The following is a 24,041-nucleotide window of genomic DNA, read 5'->3' as shown; positions in this document are numbered from 1 at the left end:
AGGGTGCATTATAAACCCTATGCTCAACTATGGTCAAAGGGACTTAGGATGAGTAGAATTAGGGAGTCAAGGTTTTTTTGGTCTATTTAGATCCATTTCAATGTGTTTAGGTCCCTAGGTTGATGATAAAATTAGTTTGAATGGCAAAATGCAAAAATTGTCAAAAATTATCAAAAATTGACAAAGTTGTCAATTTGTAAAGCAACTTTTCAAAAAGTTGTTGTAATTGATTTCCAAATGTTCACAACTAGATAAAATCAGTTTTAACATGTTGGGAAAACTATAAAATGCCTCAACAAACTCATGTGGAGGTTGTTGTGGTTGAAATTTGTAAAACTTGATATTTGAAATCAATAAAAAACTGCATTTTCTAGAAAATTTGTTGTTCTTTTGGTTGGTACGGAATTTAACGACCTAAAAACTAAAAAATTATTTCATGGAAAGTTAGAGGGGTGAAATAGCTTTCTTTTGAATCCAACCAAAGGTCTAGAGGTGGAGTATTGAGGGAGAAAAGTTGTAATAGATCCAAACAGCCCGGGAAAGTGTCCTTTCCTAGGGCTTCAACTTCAATTTCCCATTTCTTCCAAATCCACCACGGGAAAATTATATAACTTGGTGAAATGGAGGATTTTGGAGTTTATTTTAATATATAAAAGTTTTAAAATTGAAAGGATGTAGTTTGGGTTATATTTTATTAAATTTGGCCAGGCATCTCTATGTGACTGGTTGTGGGAATTGAATAAAATTCATGAACAATACCCATAACTTTAGTTTTAATGCAAACCAGAAGCTATAAATCAACATTTGGTGATTATTTGGATACCATAAGGTGTTCCAATTGCTTTCCTTGAGAAATTGCAGTTTTGGAGGGTAGTTCCTTTGTTAAAGTGCTCATTTAGCCCCATTTAGCCTAGTTGAGGGTTTACTAGAAATGTTATTTGTAGGAGGTTCCAGATCAAACCCTTTTGGAAAAAGTGTTGTCCTAGATTTTTAATTGTGAATGTAAAATAATATTTCTTTGTCCTTTGTAGTTTTTGGGAGAGAAACCAAAAAGTCACTTTTAAGGGCTAGTTGGCTAGAATAGCCATTTTGCACTTTGACCCCTTTGAGAATTGATCAGCGCAATTTGAGGGTTGTTTACCATAATTGAAGGTTTTTGGATCCTAATAAAATTTATTTGAGTCTTTGTGGACTTGCAGAACCATTTTGGAGGGGTGTGAGCCATTTGAGCAACTTTTGAGCTCTTTACCTGTGGGGTTGACAAACCAAAGTTGATAGCCTTTGTAAAATGTCTCAGTGGGGGGTTATGGGGATGAAAACTATTGAAATGAGACATTGATATATTTATTGTAAAGGTGTGAGGTCTAGTTGGGAAAATCTCTTTTGAAAGGGATTGGGTTGCCAGTTGAGCAAGTGAGCAACTTGGAGCATTTTCAAGTTGTTGGAACCATACCTCTACATCAATTGGTATCAGAGCAAGTGCGATCCTTAGGAGAAGGATTGTTTCAGTTTATCCATGTCAAGGGAAGAAGAAGAGGGTGAGTTGTCCTCAAGGATGACTAATGCACATATAGTGAATTTTTTGAAGGATCAAAACTTGGTTCACAAGATTGATTCCTTGCAGAAGGAGGTTGATAGACTTAATGGGAAACTTCGTAAGAGAAGTGGTGGAAACTCTAATGTAGTTGAAGAGGGGAGTGATGAGGAACCCCTTGAGTAGGATGAGGAAAAATAAGTGCTTGCTGATCAGAGACTACTTGTGAAGACCCTGAAGGCCATGGAGAGAAGGACCATGGATGTTAGGCTGGACCTACCTTCTTATGATGGAAACTTGAATCTAGATGCTACTGTGGATTGGATTGATGCCCTCACAAGCTTCTTTGAATGTGAAGACATACTTGAAAGTTAGAGAGTTAATATTGCTAAGTCTAAGTTGAAGGGACCAACCCTTATGTGGTGGAATTTCACTCAAGATGATAGGGTGAAGGAGAAGAAGAATCCAATGACCACTTGGAAGAAGATGGTTGCATTGATCAGGGATGCATATGTTTCTAATTATTATGAATTCCAACTTCATAAGAGGAGAATGAGTTTGAGACAAAAGGAGATGAGTGTCTCAGATTATACTCAAGAGTTCCATAAACTGGAGATGAAGTCCAATGTAGTGGAGCCTGAATGTGTGAAGCTTGCAAGATACTTGCAAGGGTTGAGAGTTACCATTCAAGCTGAACTCAGTCTAAGCAGCCCTCCCATAGTCCAAAAATGTTTTCAACTTGCTTTGAAGGTTGAAGAAAAAATCAAGAGGAAGAGTGATCAAGGTGGAAGAGGGAGAGGGCAAAAAGACTTTGGAAATAGGGGCAGAAATATATCGCAAGGAAGAGGACAAGGTTCCAAAGACCTTGGTGAATCAATTCAAGGAAGTGAACAAGGGGAAGGCAGTTCTAGAGGATCTTTCAAAGGAAAGATAGGAAACTTTAGAGGAAGAGGTGGTGGAAGAGGCCTAGAAGGCATAAAGTGCTATAGATGTCATCAAATGGGGCATGTTGCATCCAAATGTCCAGAGAAGGCAAACAAACAAGGTGAAAGGAGAGAAAATTTGGTTAGAGATGAGGACACGCATATTGTTCACTCTCATGGATCCTTTGTGCAGCCTAAACAAGGAGAGATCATGACGATGAGAAGGACATTGATCAAAGCACCTAGTCCACCAGAGCCACCCCAAAGGAAGACACTTTTCAGAACTACTTGTAGTAGTGGTGACAAAGTATGTAGTGTGGTGATTGATTCAGGTTCTACTGATAATTTTCTGTCCATTGAGGCAGTAGAGAAACTAAAATTGAAGAGGATTAAACATCCAAGACCCTACAAGGTATCATGGCTCATCAAGGGGCAGCAAACCATCATTGAAGAACAAGCATGGGTGGAGTTTTCTATTGGAAAGTACAAGGACAAGGTACTTTGTGGCATTGTACCCATGGATGCATTCCATTTGCTGCTTGGAAGGCCATGGCAATATGACATGAAGTCAAAACATGATGGTGAGAAGAAGACATACACCATCTGGTATAAAGGTGAGAAGGTAACACTACTACCCCTCCCTGATAATGGTGAAGAAGCAAAAGACTCTAAGTTTTTGTTTGTAGGAGAGAAAGAGTTTTTAGAATGTTTGAAGGAGTAGGATACTCCTTGTTATGCTTTGGCTATATTACCAAAATAGGAAGAAAGAAAGGTGCACAAGAAAAAGGAAGAACCTAGGAGGATAGGACCAAAAGAGGTGGCAGATTTGCTTAAGACCTATAAGGATATTGTAACCAAAGAGTTTCCTGATACCCTACCTCCAATCAGAGAGATTAGCCACAATATTGATCTAATCCCAGGGGCTACACCCCAACAGAATGAGGAAATGGCAAGACAAATCCTGGAACTCCTAGATAAGGGTTTGATTTCTAAAAGTATGAGTCCATGTGCTATTCCAGCCATGCTAGCACCTAAGAAAGAAGGTACATGGAGGTTATGTATAGACTCAAAGGCCATTAACAGGATCACTATTAGGTATAGGTTTCCTATGCCTAGGATTGAGGACTTGTTGGATCATCTATGGGGTGCAAGGTGGTATTCAAAGGTAGATTTGCAGAGTGGGTACCATCAAATCAGAATAATGGCTGGAGATGAGTGGAAGATAGCCTTTAAGACTAATGAAGGCCTTTATGAGTGGAGAGTGATTCCATTTGGCTTGTCCAATGCACCTAGTACATTCATGAGACTCATGAGTGAAGTTCTAAAACCTTTCCTTAGTAAATTTGTTATTGTTTACTTGGATGATATTCTTATTTTTAGTAAGAATAGAGATGAACATATGCAACATTTGAATTTGGTCCTTAAGAGATTGCAGGAAGAAAAGCTCCTACTCAATGTGGACAAGTGTCTTTTTATGCAGGAAGAATTGGTGTATCTTGGTTTCATAGTTTCAGGTGGAAGCATCAAGATGGATCCTAAGAAGGTGGAGAGAATCTTGAATTGGCCTTCTCCAAGGTCAATGATTGAAGTTATAAGCTTCCATGGCTTGGCTTCCTTTTACAGGAAGTTTATAAGAGGTTTTAGCCAAGTTTGTGCACCTATCCTAGAAACAATCAAAGGGGGGTAGAAGTGCAAGTTTGTATGGACCAAGGAGGCTGAGGAGGTTTTTCAAAGTCTGAAACTAAAGGTAGCAAAGCAACCTATACTTTCTTTTCCATATTTCCAAAAGGTTTTTACAATTGAGTGTGATGCATCTAATGTTGTTGTAGGGGCTGTTTTGAGCCAAGAGGGTAGGCCCATTGCTTTTTTTAGTGAGAAACTCAATGAGGAAAAGAGGAAGTATTCCTCATATGATTTGGAAATGTATACCTTAGTTCAAGCCTTGAAAAAGTGGAGGTATTATCTCCTTCCAAAAGAATTTATTGTTTTTACTGACAATCAGGCACTTAGCTTCTTGAATAGCTAGGAGAAGTTGAGTCACAAGCATATGAAATGGGTAGAATCTATCCAAGCATATACCTTTACAATCAAACACAAAAAGGGAGTTGAAAATAAGGTGGCAGATGCCTTGAGTAGAAGATCCTCGACAGTGCAAGAGGTGAAGTTGCAAAGTGTGGGGATTGACTCCTTGAAAGGTATGTATGAAGGTGATGAAGACTTTCATGAAATTTATAAAGTTTGTTCTGATTTTTCTGAAGCATACCATGTTGAATATGTTTATTACTTGATCCAAGATGGTTTATTATTCAAAGGACATCAACTATGCATTCCTAGGTGTTCAATGAGGGAGAATATTGTGAAAGAAAAGCATTGTGGAAGCATGAGTGGACATTTTGGGTTGGATAAAACCCTTGAATAGGTAAGAAGACATTATTTTTGGCCCAAGATGCAAAGTGATGTGAGGAAATTTGTTGAAACATGCACTATTTGTCAGAAAGACAAAGGCACTTCCACTAATGTGGGTTTGTATCAACCATTACCCATACCTACAAGGCATTGGGAAAGTTGTAGTATGGATTTTGTAATGGGATTGCCTAGGACTCAAAAAGGCTTTGATAGCATCTTTGTTGTTGTAGATAGCTTCCATAAGATGGCACATTTCTTGCCATGTAAGAGTACAAGTGATGCAGCCTATGTAGCAAATTTGTTTTTCAAAGAGATTGTAAGGATACATGGACTTCCTCTAACAATTGTGTCTGATAGGGATGTGAAATTCATTGGCCATTTTTGGAGAACCTTATGGAAGAGGTTGGGAACAAACTTGAACTTTAGTTCAGCCTACCATCCACAAATAGATGGGCAAACTAAAGTTGTGAATACGTCCTTGGGAAACCTATTGAGATGCTTGACAAAGCAATATGGAGAGAAGTGGGATGTTGTACTTCCACAAGCTGAATTTGCATTCAATGATTTTGTGAATAGGAGTACAGGAAGGAGTCCATTTCAGATTGTGTATGAGCAGAATCCAAGAGGCATCTTGGAGTTGAGAGACCTTCCACATGATGGGCAAACAAGTGCTCACGGTGAACAATTTGCTGATAGCATGAAGGAAGTGCATGATCAAGTAAGGCTAGCCCTCCAAAAGAGTTCACAAAGGTAAAAAGAACTTGCTGATAAGAAGAGGAGGGATGTACAATTTCAGATTGGTGATATGGTGTGGGTGTACTTGAGGAAAAAAAGATTACCAAAGGGGAAGCATACAAAGTTACTCATGAAGAAAGTGGGTCCTTGCAAGGTTTTGAAGAAACATGGGTTGAATGCCTATGAGATATCTCTTCCCTCTAACCTTGGTATTTCTCCTATCTTTAATGTATGTGATCTAACACCCTAGAAAGAGCATGTTGCTGCAGGTACAGACTTTCATGTTGAGGAGATTCAAGAGGACATTATTGATATACAATAATATTGAATATAAAATAATATTGCTTTTTCCTTTATAGTTTTTGGGAGAGAAACCAAAAAGTCACTTTTGAGGGCTAGTTTGCTAGAATAGCCATTTTGCACTTTGACCCCTTTGAGACTTGATCAACCCAATCTGAGGGTTTTTTACCATCATTTGAGATTTTTGGATCCTAATAAACTTTATTTGAGTCTTTGTGGACTCGCAGAACCATTTTGGAGGGGTGTGAGCCATTTGAGCAACTTTTGAGCACTTTGCCCGCGGGGTTGACAAACCAAAGTTGATAGCCTTTGTAAAATGTCTCAGTGGGGGGTTATGGGGGTGAAAACTATTGAAATGAGATATTGAACTTTTTCTTATAGAGGTGTGAGGTCTGGTTAGGAAAATCTCTTTTGAAAGGGATTGGCTTGCTAGCTGAGCAAGTGAGCAACTTGGAGCATTTTCAAGTTGTTGGAGCCATACCTCTACATCACAAGTGCTCAACAAGATAGATTGGATTTGATAGGATTATTGGATGGATTTTGGATGGATTTGAATTAAAAGATTGGAGAAAGAAGAGGAGAAAAGAGCAGCATGACAATGCATGAGAAGTGGATTATTTGTGAGGAGAATAGACTCCAATTTATAGATTGGATGAGGCCAATGGAGGGCCAAGATTGATTTGATTATGAAGGGTTGAGATTGATTTTAGGTAGAAGGCATGGATCAAGGGTACCTTGGGAAAATAAACAAGAATATTAAATTCCTTGGAAAAAAAGGGGGAGAAATTTGAATTTCAAATATGAGGAATTAAAAATTCAAAAATAAGGATGCATTGAGGGATTCAAAGAAATTTGAATTTCTTTGAGAGACTCAATGTTGATGTGACATGAGTGGGAATTAAAAATTCATGGATAATGATAAGCATGATTGATTATGAGAGATTCTAGAAGGATTAATTAGGCCTAGGAGATTAGGAAAAGTGATTTGTAGGAATCACATGACTAGGTTAATTAATTAGAATTAATCATCTGAGTGGTTTTAGAGGAAATAATTATTGGAGGGGGCTTTAGAAGAATAGGGGCATAATTAATTTATTTGATAAATTAATTATTGGACAATAGTGACAGAATTAATTAAATTATATTTAATTGATTCTAAGAGGAATAAGGATAAAACAATTAAAGTCAATTAATTATGTTGATAGGCTTAAATTAATTAAATATTAATTTTAGGTGTCTACATTGTCCCCCTCTTTGATACAGTGTCGTGAAAGGATGTTATATCAAAGAAGAATAAAACATAGTGGAAGAATATAAAGGAATTATACAATCTAAATGCATAAAAGGAGTGAAGCATTTAACAAAAATTCTCAAAAGAGAAAAATAATAGAAGATATCACAAGGACATAGACAATGATAATCAAGTATGAGGATAAGGAAAGCTTAGCTATTATAGTTATGGAACATGAATAAATTAGTAGGAATAGAAGAAAAGACCCTAAGAAGAATAAATAAGAGATAACTAAAATCAAGAGTGGTGGTGACCACTCAAAGTGGAACAAATATTAAAAAAAATAAAATTTGGAGTCAAATGAAAAAGATAAAAGAGTATATTCATATAAAAAAATACATGATCAAATATTATCAAACTTAAAAGTATTAATATAAAGGAGCATAGTGAAGGAGAATAAAGAAAGACCTACTTCATAGAAGGACTCAAAGAATAAATATATGTACTAATTTTGATTAAAGACAACAATTGCCATATAAATTAAGGTAATTTTACGAACATTGTAATGAGTAGGATACTTGTTAAATCCTTCAAATGTGTTTGTTTTCTTATCCATGAGATCTTGTAAATTATGTTTATGAGCTAAATATTTCAACTATTGATGTCTATTAACATGGTAATAGTTACATTTTTTCCATTATCATGTTTTAGGAGTGGTTGGATAATATCTAGTAGATGAATTTCAGTAAAATTGATAAGATTTTAATTTAATAATTTTTTAAGAATATAACTCATAGATTTATCAAGTTCATTGAAATTCGTATTTATTAATGATTTAAACGATTGAAAAGAAATAAAAAATATTATCCTAATTATTAAGAATAAAAAAGTTACTATAATAATTATTAAAAAAAGAAGAATAAAAGGTTTAGCTTTATTGCTGAAGAATGAGTGACAAATGGATAAGAACATGAAATAAATATACCTCATTACTAAAAATGCTTATGAAAATTAGACATGAAAATTGAAGTTACATTATTTTATTTTTTCTTTACTTTGAGTTGACTTCACCAATCAAGAATATAATTCTGACTATAAATCAAACTCATGCTACAAAAATTTAACTTCGATGCTTAGAGATCTTTGTCCTATGTTCCCCCTATGTTCAATCTACTACACAACTATCAAATATTTTAATAGAATCTATGAAATTGTTATATAGAAGAGTACCTTTGCTAGCTTGTTGTAAAACTAACTTGATAAGGGCCTTCAAATTTAATCAACCCCTCAATAGAAAACATAATTAAAGATAACAAACAAGACCTAATATACGTATTCATTATATATTTTTAAAAGGACAAAATAAAAATGTGTTGTTATTGATTACTTTTCTAGAATGGTTTCTTAGATAAGAGGAGAAATATCCAATGATTGATGGTTAGATAAATTGTGAATAAATGTCCTTTTATTTTAACCCAACTTCAAATTATGTAAACATAATTAAATGAATTTTGTGTGGTAAAGAACAAGAGGGTTAATTGGTCAGATTTCTAGTTTTGAATTTGTTTTTAGGTAGGTCATGTTTGTGTCTACATAGATGGTCTCATCAGCATAATATGACCCAAGATTACAAGATAGGCATGATCATGATAAACAATGGCTATCTAAGGATAAATGTATGGGTAGACATGAAAATTGTAGAAAAACGTTGAATGTATAGAAACATGTAAACATATGAATAAAATAAGATAATAAGTATAAAAGGATGTCCAAATAAAATTGAATAGAAGAGATTTACTTAACACAAAATTGAATAATATATTAAGACATTTCATAATGAAAAATTAAATGAGAAATAATATAAAGATAATTTTGTTTAAAAAAAGCTGCAATGGATTCTATATGATCATAAATATGGATGTCGTTTCAGAGTAAGCAAAAATCAAAACATGATATATAATTGCTCATTTCACAACCTCCCACAGGAAAACTACTCGAGGACAGAATTCAATATTTAACATCTAAATAACATAACTATTTCTATTGTCCTATTACGACATCTATTTTCATAATTTTGAGGCAGACCTCCAATTAACTTAGGTTCTGGGGAAAAGTTTTAAAGCAAAACCATTAGCAGGGAGAGCAACAATTGGATCTGTCAATACTTTTTCATCTGGGTCAATGGCACTGTAGTCTCTGAAAGTTCTAACAAAATGATGTACAAACAGTAGTATTTTTATCTTTGCAAATTCCCATCCTGGACAAACTCGGTGCCCTGCAGCGAAGGGTAAGAATGTATAAGGAGCAACATGCATACCTTCCTCTTGGAATCGTGAAGGTTTGAATTTTGCTGGCTCATTAAAATACTCTTCTTTCATATGCGTGCTATAAACTGTCCATATGGTCATTATGTTAGATTTAGGTTTGTGATTTCAAGAAAGAATAAAAAATTAGTGATTGAAGTGAACTTATAGAAATTCATTTGAAATCAATGTACGGCTCACTTTCCATCCTTTTGGGATTGTATAACCCTTTTAATCAATATCAACGATGGCCTCGCGAAATGATCCAAAAATTGGCGGATTCATGCGCAATGTTTCCTGCACAGCTTGCCATGTGTATTTCATATCTTTGACATCGTTCCAATTGATTTCTTCTCCGTCTTTTACATTCGACATAATTCTCATTTGCTCTGATATGTACACTTGTCAGGCATTAATGGCAACTCCTACTGAACATATTGTTAAGATGAAGATCAACGGACATCATTGCCTTCCCTCCAAAACTGTGTCTTTTTAATTTCCGGTGTAGTTAACAATTTTTCTTTCGCTGAATGAAAATGTTCTGTTCAATGTTGCAGAGGAGAAAACTACAAAAGAAGTTTGGGACAAACTGATAAAAACATATGCTATGGCGTCTGCTGCAAATAAAGTCTTCATCATGAAGAAATTTTATAAATTCAAGATGAAGGAAGGTTGCGCAATGGTGAACCATATTAATGAATTCAACACTTTGATCAGCCAAGCGAATTCAGTTGGAATGACTCAAGACGATGAAAATAAAGTTGTTCTTCTCTTACGCTCTCTACCAAACAGCTAGGATGGAGTTGTAACAGCCATAAACACTACGGCATCAAGCTCCAAGAAGTTGGCCTTTGATGAAGTTTCAGCCACTCTTCTCTCCGAAGATTTAAGGAGGAAGAATGATGAGCCCTCATCCGGTGATGCTCTCACAATGGTGATCACTGAAAATAGAGGAAGAATCCAATATAGAGGCAGAAATAATAACTATCGGAGGTCTAAATCAGCTAGAAGATCGCGGTCTAGAGGAAGAGAAGGCGGTTGTTGGTTTTGTGGGAAGGCTGGACATGTCAAGAAAGATTGTAGAAAGTACAAGAAGGCACAAGACAAAGTATTGGATAGTGAAGCAAACATAGTCCATGATAAAGATGATGGGATTCTAGTACTAGCTACAACTGATACAAAATTTGATTCGTAGGTAATTGATTCTGGCACCTCTTTTCATGCTTCCTCTCTCCCGGATGCATTCACAAATTATCAAGAAGGTGATTTTGGAGAAGTATAATTGGGAGACAACAAAGCTTGTAAAATCATTGGGAAAGGTGATGTTGTCTTGCATCTAGATGGAGGAGCCAAATTATTGCTCAAAGATGTTAGACATGTTCCTCAATTAAAGAGAAATCTGATTTTAGTAAGCCAATTATATACAGAAGGCTTTAAAACCGAACTCACGGACACATGGAAAATAGCCACAGCTTCCTTAGCTATTGCAAAAGGAGACAAGATGGGTAATCTCTACATTGTGAAAACCATTGATGAGGTGGGAGCTGCTATGCCACTTGTGGGTAGCGATGTAACCCTTTGGCATCAACGGTTAGGTGACATGAGAAAGAAAGGCCTTGATGTGATGCTCAACCGCGACCAACTTCCGGGTCTATAATCAGCAAATTTAGAGTTTTGTGAACATTTCTTCATGGGAAGCAAAGAAGGGTCAGCTTCTTGAAGAATGGACACGACATGAAGACAACACCACTGGAATTGGTGCACTTGGATATCTTTGGACGTACGGAGGTAACCTCTTATGGAGGCGCAAACTATTTTTTTACTTTCCTAAATGATTGTACTAGAAAAGTTTGGATTTATATGATGTCCCGTAAATCTGAAGTGTTTTCAAAATAAAAAATTTTCAAAGCACTTGTTGAAAAGCAAAGTGGTCACAAAATAAAGTGTTTAAGAACGGATAATGGAGTTGAATTTTGTTTCGTGGAGTTTGATAACTGTTGTACAGATCATGGTATTAGAAGAATTAAAATTGTTCTGTTTACCCCTCAAGAGAATGGGCAGCAGAAAGGCTAAACCAAACTATCCTTGAGAAAGCACGGTGCATGCTATCAAATGCTGGTTTAAGCAAGGAGTTTTGGGCTGAGGCTTGTAATACAGTTGTGTATCTAATCAACCGGAGTCCTTCATCACAGTTGAATTTTGGTATTCCGGAAGAGGAATGGTTAGGAAAATGGATTTCATATTCACACATCCGAGTTTTTGGATGTGAAGCCTATGTTCATGTCCCTAAAGAAAAGAGGACAAAGCTGGATTTTAAATCACAATGAGGCATCTTCGTAGGCTATGGCAAAGATCAATTTGGTTTCAAACTTTGGGATCCCATTGGAAAGAAAATAGTTTGTAGCAGAGATGTTGTCTTTAATGAGACAGTATTTCCAAGATTGGAGAAACATGGCAATTCAAATAATGAATACATACATTTGCCAGATTTATGTAATAATGGTGATTCTTCAAGAAATTTGACACCCCTTGTTTCTCCTACCTTTGTGTTATCTTCAATCCCTGTCTTTTCTTCATCCCAATCAATGATGGAGTTTTCTCTAGATAATGACATAGATAGGGAAGTGATTTCAAATATTAATCCCTACATAGCAGAGGCTCAACACCCCAAGCATACACTCAATGGCACGGTGATTGAAAACCATACAACTCATATTGCACAAAATCTGCAAGATGGTATTTTGACTGACATTGTGGCAGGTTCGGGTGCCACTCCAGCTGCTCCACATCCCTTTCTATGCACTCCCTAGTGCTCTTCCCAATCAGTGCAAACCATCCCACATAGCCCCTTGGAATTGTAGTGATATACGCAGCCACATACTTGCTGTGATCCCACTCATAGAGGAAGCAGTGGCAATTTTGTTCGAAATAATTCTTTTGTTCATAACACTTCAATAGGTTTGGATACTACACGGTGACATGATGGTTTGTCTTCAGTGCAGCAACAATCTTTGTGCAATACACAGCCTACAAGTTATTCCCCTATCTGTGACTCACAGCTTGGTATGTAGCCATCTGTTGACTCTCCAATTTGCAGTATTGACCAACATATGCGCAAAAGTAGTGGTGATGATGGTCATAATGATGAAAACATCAGGGTGCAGAAAGGTGTTGTCTCCTCTAATAAAAGGCATTCACCATCTGAAAAAGACCAAGAACATAGTGATGGGGATATAAGAGAAAAAGACCTAGCTGATGTAAAAATTGATTTAGGGAATGTCAGAAGATCAAGTAGACAGAGAAAGATTCCATCCAAATTCTCTGATTATGAACTTCTCTTCACTGAAGAGGTAGAGCCCACTTTATTGCTCTTTGAATATACATAACCTTCAAATTTTCAAGCAGCTATGAAGGATAAAAATTGGGATAAATGGCAGGGTGCTATGCAAGAAGAAATGAGTTCAATTGAAGCTAATAACACATGGGATTTGGTTGTCCTTCCACCAAATCAAAAACCACTTAAGAACAAGTGGGTATATAAATTGAAAGAAGAAGGGCAAGGTAGGAAGTGTTACAAAGCCAGATTGGTAGTAAAGGGTTATCCTCAAGAAAAGGGGATTGATTTCACTGAAATTTTCTCTCCAGTTGTGAAGATGACACCAATCTGAACTGTTTTAGGACTCGCAGTTGTATGGGACCTTGAGTTGGAACAACTTGATGTGAAGACAACGTTTCTACATGGAGACATTAATGAAGAATTGTACATGAATCAGCTTGAAGGCTTTGTGCAAAAAGGATAGGAACATCTCTATTGTCAACTAAAACGTAGCTTATATGGGCTCAAACAAGCCCCGTGGTAGTGGTATGTTAAGTTCGATTCTTTCATGATTGAACATAATTTCATAAGATGTGAATCTGATCCATGTATCTACTACAAGAAACTTCTGAATGGTGAATTCATCATTCTTCTTCTCTATGTTGATGATATGTTGGTAGCTAGTACAAGTTCTAGAATTGTTGGTGAGTTTAAAACTAAATTGGCAAGTAAATTTGCTATGAAGGATTTAGGAGCAGCCAAGAAGATTCTTGGCATGACGATCACCCGAGATAGAGAGAAGAAGGAGATCACTTTGTCACAAAAGGAATACATTGACAAAGTAGTTGATCGTTTTGGTATCGCTGATGCCAATATTGTTTCTACCCCACTTACCAGTCATTTTCAGTTATCTTTCTGATTTGTGCCCAAAAACACAAGAAGACAAGGATTTCATGGAAGGACTTCCTTACAAATCAGCAATTGGTAGCATTATGTATGCTATGGTTTCTACACGTCCCGACATTGCTCATGCGGTGGGAGTTGTGAGTAGATTCATGAGCAATCCCTGGAAGATTCATTGGGAAGCGGTTAGTGGATATTGAGGTACCTAAAAGGAACTTCAGATTATGCATTATGCTTTGGTGGCAACAATGTTCAGTTACAAGGTTTCACGGATTCAGATCTTGTTGGAGATTTAGACAAACAAAGGTCTACTACTGGTTATGTCTTGATGTTTACTGGAGCTGCCATTAGTTGGGCCTCTAGGCTACAACGTTCTATTGCCCTTTCTTCTACAGAGGCTGAGTATTTGGCTCTTTCTAAAGGTGCGAGAGAAATGATTTGGTTGCAATGATTGTTTGGTGAAATGACGTACCAACAAAGTGATTATGTTATGTTTTGTGATAGTCGCAGTGCCATTTTTATGGCTCATAACAATTCCTCTCAGCGAAGTTCTAAACATATTGATGTGCATGCTCATTTTGTTCGTCATATGGCTGAAGAAGGCAAGTTGAAGGTTGTTAAAATTGACACAAATGTCAACCCGGCAGATATCTTTACCAAAAGTGTGTCCAAGGAGAAGTTCGAAAGTGCTAGGACTTCTCTTGGGCTCGTAAAGAAGAAGTAAATCAGCAGAAAGAGCAGGGGAATGACTGATCAATAGCAGCATCCGTTGGCTATCTGGTGGGAGATTGTTAAGATGAAGACCAATGGACATCATTGCCTTCCCTCCAAAGTGTCTCTTCAGTTTCCGATGTAGTTGGAAGCTTATTTAAAGATGTTGTTGTATCATTGTAAGATCTAATATGTTGATATAATAAAAATACCTATGTTCTCAGTGTGGATGTAGGCTAAGTTTGCTGAACCACGATAAAATCTGGTGTTTAGTCTGTGTACTCTGTTTTTCATCTTTTTTATTTCTGCAAACAGTATTGTATTTGTTTATCTTCTATCTTTTACACATATTAATTGAAACAAAAGAGCAGCTGCTTTGCATACCTTGAACCACTTGTTCATAGCAATCAGGATTGGAAGACAGGAGTTTAAATAACAAAGTAAGTACTGAGATTGTGTTCTCGAACGATGAGTGAAGCAAACCATTGAAATTGTTGAGGATCTCCTTGTCGGTGAGTGGATTCCCTTTTCATCTTTGAAGGTGATCAACACAGAAAGTAAATCAGCATCCCTAGACGCTCTACCTGATCTTAACTCGATCTTTCTCTTTTCTATTAAATAAGAGAGAATTTTATCGATGGTAGAGTGTGCCTCAAGCGCTTTGCGAAAACGAGTTCCTGAAAGTCGAGCGGAATGGCCAAAGATACAGCAAGTGCAGTTTCCATGAGTTGACGGAGTCGCGTTCTTTCGGAATCATCCTTCATATCGAAAATTAAACTGCTTGCTACTGAAAAGATAAGCTCCCTCACCAAAGGAAGCATCTTAACTTGGGATTTTCCCTTCCATTTTTCTGTGATAGGAAGCTGGATTTCAGAACTCATTTTAGAAATATAGCTTTGCAATGCTCGAGGGCCCAGAAATCGGGCTAGTGCAGCACGCAAGATGAGATGCTTCTCTTCCCTTTGGTTTAAAATGGATTCCTCCCCCATGAGTTTCATGAAAGACTTGGGCCATGACGCCTTCACCAGCTTCTCCTCGTTGGACAAAACTAAGCAGTTTCCAGCGGGACCATACACTACTAACGTTGGATAGCCGATTAGTGATGTCTTGAAAACATCACAATATTTCTTCACTCTCTCATCAAAGTAGTGTTGTTTATGGGAGGATTGGTGCTTCCAACGGATGAGAGAGAGAAGAAGTATGCCAACAACAACAGAGACGGCAATAGAAAGATGGGCAGGCAAAGACTTTACCGCTAAAACATCGCACAAATTGAGAACTAAATTAAAAAACATCCATTTTGATCAGAAGAGAGTAAGAGTGGAGCAGAGAGATCACCACTGCTCGATGAACGAAAGACAACAGAAATTACCAGATGAATCGTGGCTTGTTTGAAATAGTGGTGTTATGAAGGATTGAAGGCTACTGTTTGATGGTCATATTCAGTTACAGATTCGTGTCTATCCTTCATTCACTTAAAAAAGATATTCATGTGATTGACGAGAAAGTAATTAATCTTTTATTACGCTATTAACCATAAAAGTCTAGATATTCACGTGATTGATGAGAAAGTAGTTAATCTAGAGAATCAGAATTTAGTCTTAGGTGTTAAGTTGGTTTGGAAATTATATGACAAGCCTAGTTCCTTATGGGCACACATTATGTTTGCCAAATATTTAAATAATGGATCGAGAGAGTACATTTTTAAAGTCTCAAATTTGCCTTCGGGTTCTGCTATTTGAAATTTCCTTTGTAAATGTAGATCAGTTATTTTGCCTCATTTCTCATGGATTGTTCATAATGATAGAAAAGTCAGATTTTGGGATGAAGTATGGAATGGACACACACTTTTGGCGAATATTAGGGATTGGTCTCCTCTGATCATTTTTCTTTCCTCCCTTTGAGGTGTTTTTGTAGCAGATTATTTTGAAATTGTGACTAGTGGACCCCTTAAGCATGCTAGAAGGAAGTCGATTGATTTCTTAGATGTTGATCAAAGCATGAAATTAGATTTTGAAAAGATTTTGGGGGATAGAATTGTATTTCTTTCTCATTCTGAGGATTAACTTATTTGGACAAAGAATATTTCTGGTAAGCACACTGTTAAAGATGGTTACAACTCTCTTATGGTTGCTAAAGATTTATCTTCTTGGCCTTATAAGTTGTTTTGGCATTCGGCTTGCCTTCTCAAAGCTGGAGCCTTTGCTTGGTTGGCAGTTCAGGATAGAGTCCTTATAGGTATGAGACTAGACAAGCTTGGTATTACTGTTGTTTTCCCTTGTGTCCTTTGTAACAAAAATTTGGAATCTTCTTCACACTTGTTCCTACATTGTGATTATGCTTATGAATGTTGGCAGTGGTTGTTTGAGAAGTTAAATATATTCTTTGTTACTGGTAAGGATCTCATTTCCCATTTTAGATCTTGGCCCTTTATGTTTGCCTCATCTTTTTATGCATGCCTTTGGATCATATCTCCATCTATTGTGATTTGGAATGTTTGGCTAGAGAGAAACAACAGGATATTTAAAAAAACAAGGTCTCCTGTGTCTGAGGTTCTATTAAAAATTGAGTCTTCAATATCTGAGGTTGCTTTGTCATTTATTTATAAGAATTTGGAAAATCTTACTTCTTTTTCACACTAGGATAGTAGAGTTACTAGAGTTTGGAAGATGCTGTTAGTTTTACCCTCTCATGGTTTAATTTTAAAAAGGAATGATGCAATAGGTAAGAGATGTTCTGCTAGATGGAAACCTCCTCCGTAGGGGCACTTTAAACTGATTTTTGATGGGGCCTCTTGTGGTAACCTTGGGTCGGCTGGGGTAGGTATAGTAATTTATGATCACAATGCAAATTTTATTTGAGCTAAGTGTCATGCTATTGGTTTTAAAACTAACAATTATGCGGAATTTCATGCTTTGTCTTTTGGATTGGATATGGCAATCTCTTTGGGAATAAAGACTTAATAATTGAAGGTGATTCCATGGTGATTATTCAATGTGTTATGAAAAAGAAATCAAATTGTTGGAATTTGCAGTATATACTTGATCCCATTTTACAAAAAATAGAATTGTTTGAATCTTTCTTGGTATTCCATTGTTACAGAGAAGTTAATAAGATTGTAGATTATTTGGCAAATTTAGCCATTGATAGCAATGCTAATCAGTGAGAGGTGGGTTTTGAGGAAATTCCTTCTAGGGTATGGGAAGGTTTGCAACAATAGTCATATGATTTTCTTGAGTAACGTCGATGTAATTTTTTATGATGATAATTATTCACGCTTTCCCCTTTCATTTTAAGTATTCATGCTCATTGTCTGGAGAAGAGTTCGAGGTCATGGTATTTGATATAATAGTGTTTTTCCAAAGGTTTTTCGATACTTTTTTTTTTGGCAGGAAGGTTTTTGGCTCATGGGATTTGGCACAGGGCTTTGGAAAATTTTGTCTTCTTTTTTTGGCAAATTGTCATATGGGCTCTATGTAAAACTGATATTATATGTGTTGTGATTGCATTTTGTATGTGGTTTTGGGCGGGGTGTATAAATTGATCTGTTAGATACTATAGGTTTATTTTATGAGTTGTGACTGGAGGTTTTCTTCCCAGGGTTCTTTCCTCTGGTATGCTCTTTGAATCCTATGTAAAAAATAAAAAATATTAATAAAAAAGTTTAGTAGAATAATCCACTTTTATTGAAAAAAAATAAAATTAATCTTTTATTCTTTTTCTTCTACGCTATTAGCAATAAAAGTCTAGATATAATCTTTTACTCTTTTTCTTCTAGGCTCATATCACAAAAGTCTAGATCTCGTGATTGACTACACTCTCTGATAATGGATCGTTCATTTTGATAATGTAATCGTGAATTCTCTTAGTCTTATGGGTTCACCTATCAGTCTGTACTCTTGATGCTTCTGCTGATGGTTGCGCACAACATTATCTTTACACCCCAAAACTTAGAAGATTTTATCTGGGGTTAGCTCTAACCTCGTGGCTAGGTGAGCATTGAAAGAAAAGTCAAAGAGACCATTTATAGTGGATTTCCAGGTGGAAGATGAATGCAATATAAAGTAGGTACCATGTCACACTCGACAATTTCAATTGCAGTACATCAAATCTTGTTTCCACATCCAACTGTTGACCATCAATTGCATGTGGAAACATGAATAAAGGAGTTCAATATACATTTATATACAAATAAGTGCATAAAACAAAAACTTTTTCTATTATAGCTATTTAGCATCTAGAATGTATCAAACATCTATTATACTATTCACTAATTATAAGTTTCATTGTTTTCTATATATTTTTCTATAAAAACTTTGATGTACTAATAGTTTGTTGAAATGGGGACAATACTTTTGTGTGATTTAGGAAATTAATATTGTCCCTAGTGCTGCCTCAAGAAGGTTTTATCACTTTCTTTATCACGTTGAGACTTGTCACTCTTGATGCTACACACCACTATTTTAGACCATCCTAGGGTTCATCACTTGAGTGTTGTAATTTTTTATATTTATAAAAATAATTAAAATACTCAAAAGTCTAATGTGAGAAGTCAAAGAGAGAGTATTTAAAATGTTTCTAGATAAAATAAAAAATATGTATGTAAATATGTCACATTATGCATTTCTTTGGTTTTCATATTTTATGTTTCTTATCACTAGTATTTGATATTTTCATTTTTTTAAAAGTCTTTCATATAAAAAACTATCAAATGCTCGCTATCAACCACTAAGAGAGCTAATTGGAATGAGAAAGGAGGTTGTGGTTTTAATGTTGGAAGTATCATTTTATTTCCACTCACGTAAACTATGATGTCTCAATGCAAAAGTTTCTCTACTAAATAATGTCAAGCACCTCTAATATTCTTACTAAAACAAACAAATGAAAGATTCATGTAATTCCTTAAGGAGACAACATCTTCTACATATTTGATAAAAGAATAAATCAGAAAATAATAATCACATAACTCATGATCCTGTTGGAGTCAAGGAACACTGAGAGGGGTGGGGAGGGGTGAGTTAGTGTTCCACAATCTTTTAACTTTATTAAATTGATCACTTAACCACATAGCACATAAGAAAAAAGGAAAGATGCATAACCATAAAGGAAGTAATCACAATACCACAATACCAATATTTTTTAGGTGGAAACCTGATTAAAGGAAAAACCATGGTGGGATTGAGACCCACAATATTAATATACCTTATTAGAAGTATAATAATATTACAAAGGGGAATGCACATGCATTCAGGTTCCCTGCCTAGAATTTACTGCTCAAATACAAAAAGGGCTACAACCCAGAAGAAGGCTCACTACCTTACAAATCTACTACAATAGATAACTAAAGTGGTTGAACTAATAAATAACATCTACATATGCATGGGAATAGTTTTGGTTAAGATCATATATCAAACTGCACACTCTACAACACACTCTGCTCTAATATGCTATTTTGTTGTAATCTGGAGCACAAATCTTCCACTTGCACACAAAAAACTAAATATAATACTTTTCCACACAACCACAGCCCTCATCAACCACCAAAATGGCCATATCAATCACTCTTATATATACACAACATTAAATTAGATCTTCTACCTGTCGGCCCAAAAATGCATAACACACAAATGAAATGTGTAATATCAAGTCAACACAATCCAATCTCCAATACACATGCAGAGGAAAACAATGTCAGCTAAGACATAGTCTGGACTCAAATCAACATTGCAAAAATGAAACACCTACAACAATCACGCCTCAAACTTTGGCAACACACTACAACTCCATTAATGTTGAATAACACGAAGAACACCACCTGATCAAGAAAATGATCATTAACACACACAACGATCAATGTGGACCTATTGGAATCCAAGAATAATAAGAGGGGGGTGTAAATGAGTGTTTTACTAGAATGATCAACTTTAACCTTATTAAACCATGCATTCACCAACCGGTATACTGGTACATATAGAATTGAAAGAAGTAAAGAAATCAATAAGCCAATTACACAAATGAATACCATAACACAAAGAATTATACGTGGAAAACTTCAAAGAGGAAAAACCATGGTGGGATTTGTGACCCACAATATCAATCCAATGGCCATATGAAAATATATTACAAAATATGGGGGCTTGCACTTGCAGGAAGGCTTACAGCCTAGAGAACATTGCTCATCACAAAAGAGTCTCAATGACTACATAAAGATCCAAACTACAATCCGGAAGAATGAGTAAACTGCAATGATAGCATCTCCTATGCTTGAATACAATTTCAGTTAAAGCTCTATCTGTTCTAGTCTGAAACCTTAAACCCTTACCGGAATATCCTCTTACATAAATGTCCTCACATGCATGATCTTTGCCACATATCTCACACATCTTTCTATAACAAAATGATCTAATCAACTGACCTATATACCCTTACAATCCTTTATGCCTTATGTCAGCTTACATAGATAATTACAAAGATGAATATATGTGTCGGCTCAATTACACATATACATGAATATCAAAATCAATTGCCGATTGTTGGATCTCCCAAAATGATGTTGGCCTCTAATATTTGTAACCTAATGAAGTCATGTTGGTCTGCAATGTCGGTACCCAAAGAATTCCTTCTACTGGTGAAGATACCTACCAATGCCTGTGTCGGTGAAGTATCTTCTAGTAAACAACCAAACCAAAATATGAAGCTGGAACATTTTGCCATCAATGACAACATATTGAAACCAATCAAATGAGTTTCAATTGCCAACAATCTCCCCCTTTGCAATTGATGGCAACACTCATGTGAAAAATGATAATGGTTTCCATCTATCGGTTTCATCCTGAGATTGCTCCCCCTGAGCTGAATATCCATTTGTGATCATGATCTAAACAAAATACTCCATACCTCCATATCTCTCAATGTCAAGAATATATTTTTCACCTATACCTCCCCCTTTGACATCAATGCCAAAAATATCAAAAATCAAGACAAAGAATGAAAGAGTGTACAAAGAATGTCCCAAAATACCTTACTGAAGCTAAATATATTTAAAAATTTTCAGATATGCTTTCTCCAAAAGGTATAGATAGGTATCCCAACCTTATTTAAGTGTGCCAGAAATTGTTGGGAAAAATGGTGTCTCAACCTTGCATTTATGCGAGGTTACTATTTATAGTAAGTTTTCATTTGAGCACAAAATGGTGCGAAACTCTCCCTGAAGCTTTTGGTTGGCTAGATAAGCATTCCGGTAAAGTTTCGTCGCAAGTTCACAGCTGGTTTTGAAGATATTAAAGTTTTCGTCTTGGAGGGGTGCAATAAAATATTTAAACTTAATTTTGGAGACTTTAGAGGCTCTGAAATTCCCTAAAAAGTGGCCGTAACCGGCAAAGTGGGTTACAAGGTGATAGAGCACTTCGCGAGCTTTCCGGCGCTTCAAACGGTTCGTCAATCGGACACCCGGTTCTCAAGTTATGGCCTCCGGAAGTTTGTACTCCTGAAATAGGAAAAATAATTTGTATCGAATACATAAATGAGCTGTAAAAGGGAGTGACACGTGTTGATGTGTGCTTTAACATGTCATAGGGCATCTAGAAGGGAGATAAGGTCGGCTACACCTTATTGGGTGGTTTTAGCCCATGGTTTTGTAATACCGTTTGATGGTTTCTTGTATTGTATCTCCTATTTATGAGGTGTGTGAGATAGAGGTTGTGTGTAAGAGTCCTATGGCTATTGAGTTGCCTCTGAATCTCTGATTAGTGGTACTCCTGTGAAGAGCTTGCTCTGCAAGTATTTTGTAATCTGTTTTTGATTGCTGAATAAAATATTGAGCTGCTTTTGGAGGGTGGGGTTTTTCTCCCGAAAGGGTTTTCCCCACGTAAATCATTGTGTTGTGGTATGAATGCTATTATATCTATTTCCATTTTCTGTAACTATTGTAATGATCTGAAAAAGTTTTGCATTACCCTCCTCTCAAGGTTAGTGTAGGAAGTTGTTTCCGCTACTTAACTTCCTTACAGAAATAGATACAAGTCCATTAATCATATGGGCATATGAATCTTTATCCTTAAGTTTCACTGGTGTGGGATTACCAATAATATCAATACACTCCTTATGTACACTTAATGAATCCAACCAAGGACTCACCAATCCTCTAAGACCTCTATCTAGCCTTATAATTTTGTCTTTATCCCTCTCAAGAGATAAAACTTGAGCTTCCAAAACCAAAATCTGACCATCAATAGATGTAGTCAAAGAATTAAAGGCATCAAAAGAATTGACTATGCCCACAATATTCTCCTGAGAATCCTTAATCCTTTTTATCAAAATCAGCTATAAGTAAACCTGTGTTACAACATACTCTATAAATATTAGTACATTGCATCACAACATTATCATGATAACTCAAAGATGAACGAATTGTACCAAACTGGTACTGAGAGGGGGGGTGAATCAGTATAGACAAAATACAGTCCAAAATTGGTTTGACAGCAAATACTCCAAATGACTGGCAAATAGTGATACTGGTTGAAACAGAGTGCAACCGGTAAGACCTAGAACAACTAAAACAATCATAAACCGGTTACTCACTAAGATTTCCTCTTAGCTCAATACTACAGCACCATTACACCCTCATGCATGAACAGGTAAACTATCATCAGATCTTCACAATAGTTAGTTCAATATGTTTTATAGATAGGCATAAAACACAGAACCATCATATGCTCAACAGGTAATAACAAAGCATCACAAGATAAAAGCATCTCACATGACACACATATTTTTCATGTGGAAACCCAACTAGGAAAACCCACGGTGGGGATGAATACCCACAAGATGCTTTTTGAACTCTTTAGAAGTCTGCTCTATTAGGAGCCTTGTCCGGTTAAAGACATTACAATAGGTTCTACTAGGAACCGATCCTGTCAGGGATCACCCGGTTAAGGGTTAAACCCGGTTAGGGTTACCTTGTTAGAGGATTTCAAGAACTCAATAGATAAAGGATCTCCAGAGCTCTATAGCTTCCCAAAACTCAATAACTTCAAGTTACCTTGTTAAGGGATTTCACAACTATTGAAGTGGTTAAAGATCAATAGGAATTACAATAATCTGGTAATAGCACTCAATGCCAATGCAGATCTATTTTGGCTCCTCTCCACCTTTTTCTCATTCACTTTGTAGGTATCTCTTCTCTCCTTTGGTCTGGCAAGATTTATATATCACTTCCCTAGGATACACACATACAAATTTTTGCCAACAACTCTGGAAAGAAACACAACATCGACCTTATAGGAAACAGACAGGTCAGTAGCAAAAACCCTAAACCCTAAACCTGTTAGGTTAAGCAATTCAAACGGTTCAATCCTAACTGTTGAATCATACTGCATTAAATGCAACACTCTTGAATCGATCTCAAGACATTCTCCATCGTCCATTATCCACCGATTTCATGGTGGCTGATAACCCATCACACGTTATCATCGTTTGACAAACTTCACACATTCCAAGGTGGATAGGGATAGTCTTCTTCATGTAAGATCCTTCACGCGCACAGGGCTTACGTGGCAACATGATCTATTCTTTGTTATATTGCTAACTCATCACACAAAGATCACCGATTGAGTCGCATAGGCTTGAGGTACTCCAACCGAAAATCCTGAAGTGGATACTACCTACCAACCAGTAGTCA

General features: G+C 36.3%; 1 pseudogene; it reads right to left on the bottom strand.

The window, feature by feature from the left end:
- Nucleotides 1–9,225: 9,225 nt before the first annotated feature.
- Nucleotides 9,226–24,041, bottom strand: part of LOC131059641 (taxane 10-beta-hydroxylase-like) — a 37,620-nt pseudogene continuing 22,804 nt past the window's right edge.

Source organism: Cryptomeria japonica, chromosome 9, assembly GCF_030272615.1.
Source record: "Cryptomeria japonica chromosome 9, Sugi_1.0, whole genome shotgun sequence".
In the NCBI taxonomy this organism is placed as follows: domain Eukaryota; kingdom Viridiplantae; phylum Streptophyta; class Pinopsida; order Cupressales; family Cupressaceae; genus Cryptomeria; species Cryptomeria japonica.
The sequence above is the reverse complement of the archived record's forward strand: the minus strand, read 5'-3'. Positions and strand labels throughout refer to the sequence as shown.